This window comes from Chrysemys picta, chromosome 20 (assembly GCF_011386835.1).
Source record: "Chrysemys picta bellii isolate R12L10 chromosome 20, ASM1138683v2, whole genome shotgun sequence".
NCBI lineage: Eukaryota > Metazoa > Chordata > Testudines > Emydidae > Chrysemys > Chrysemys picta.
The window spans coordinates 19,774,187-19,775,812 of record NC_088810.1 but is presented as its reverse complement, the minus strand read 5'-3'; positions in this window follow the sequence as shown (position 1 = coordinate 19,775,812).

The window sequence follows — 1,626 nt, the reverse complement described above, 5'->3', positions numbered from 1 at the left end:
CAGCCCTGCTTCATTTCTCTCCGCGGAGACTTTATGCAGTGTAATTGCTACCTGTGGCGGGGCGACGACTCACCGATGCGGCGCCTCCTGCTGGTCGTCCTGGGAATTAGCTCTTCCAGCCCGGAGCGCCTTCTGCAGGCCAGTGTCTCACCTGCCGCCGGCCCCCGTGTCCCTCCCGGACTCCGGCGCCCTTTACCCTGGGGTTCTGCCCCAGCAGTAGCCCCACAATCTGGGTCTCCCCACCCCAGGGAACCCCCAACCCTCTATCCCCACCTTGCCTCAGTGGCTACTGCCAGACTCCATTTAGCCCCCGCTCACAGGGGCAGATGGCAGTCTGTAAACCCCTCATCATCGGCAAGGGGGGGTTACATCTGCTGCCTCTGCCTATCTCTGGGCTGCCCCTCTGCAGCCCTAGTACCCTTTTGTGGGCCCTTAACTCGGCCTGCAGCCTGGGGCTTAGCTAGGCGGGAGCTTCCCAGCTCCCTCTGCCCTTCCCCAGCCCTGCTCCACCCTAGGTCCCCTCCTCAGTTTCCCAGGCAGCCAGGTCCTTCTCTCTCGCTAAAGCTAGAGAGAGAGTGTTTCAGCCTCGGGCCCTCAGCCTTCTTATAGGGCCAGCTGAGGTCTGATTGGGGCGTGGCCCCACCTTCTCCCAATCAGCCTAGCTTTTCCCCACCACAGCCCTCTCCAGGGCTGTTTTAAGCCCTTCAGGGCAGGAGCGGGGTGACCACCCCACTACACCACCGTTATAAGAATCATAGAATCATAGACTTCAAGGTCAGAAGGGACCATTATGACCATCTAGTCTGACCTCCTGCACAACGCAGGCCACAGAATCTCACCCACTCACTCCTGGAACAAACCCCTGACCTATGTCTGAGCTATTGAAGTCCTTAAATCGTGGTTTAAAGTTCCTATACTGCCCTTTCGAAGCAAGCGCTTTTATTCTTAAGGAAAAAGTATATTTAAAACGATCAAAGAACCTCCATGCACGCTACTAAACTCACCGGAGCTCACGCCCTTACTGCAGCAAGGGCTCAGGTTGGTGGGAAGTCCTTCAAACCCCAACACAGGGGTTTTGCCTGCGGTCACCCGTTCATACCCCTTTCACTCAGAGCTTGCTCGCTCATGGATCTGAGCCGCTCTTCCTTTCATCCAATGGGGCTTCCAAGCCACCGTGACTAGGTCATCAGCCAGACGATGGGTTTCTGCTCAAGGTGCAACTTCAAAAGGATGGCTCCAGAGGTGGATCATGCCCCGCCTCCCAAGTATTTCCCGGGAATCCCGCTACTTTGTTTGTCGAACACAATGGAGCCGCAAATGGCTCTTCAATGCGTCTCCTGTGGCTTTTTGCAGCACATGATATTAAACCACGGTGTGATTTAGTTATTAACCAATCTGAGTTATTAGCCAATCGGGATGCTTTGACTATGTTATTAACCAATTAAGTCATCAACTTGCACTAAGTTATTAACTTATTTGCTGTGAGAATAATATACATATTAACTATTTCCCGGGTCATTCACCCTCCTGGGGCTCTTTTGGGTCACTTTGATCACTAACTTGACTCCTGAATCACTGAGCTGTGAGTATCACTGGTCTAACCCCTTGTTTCAAAGCATCCTTTGA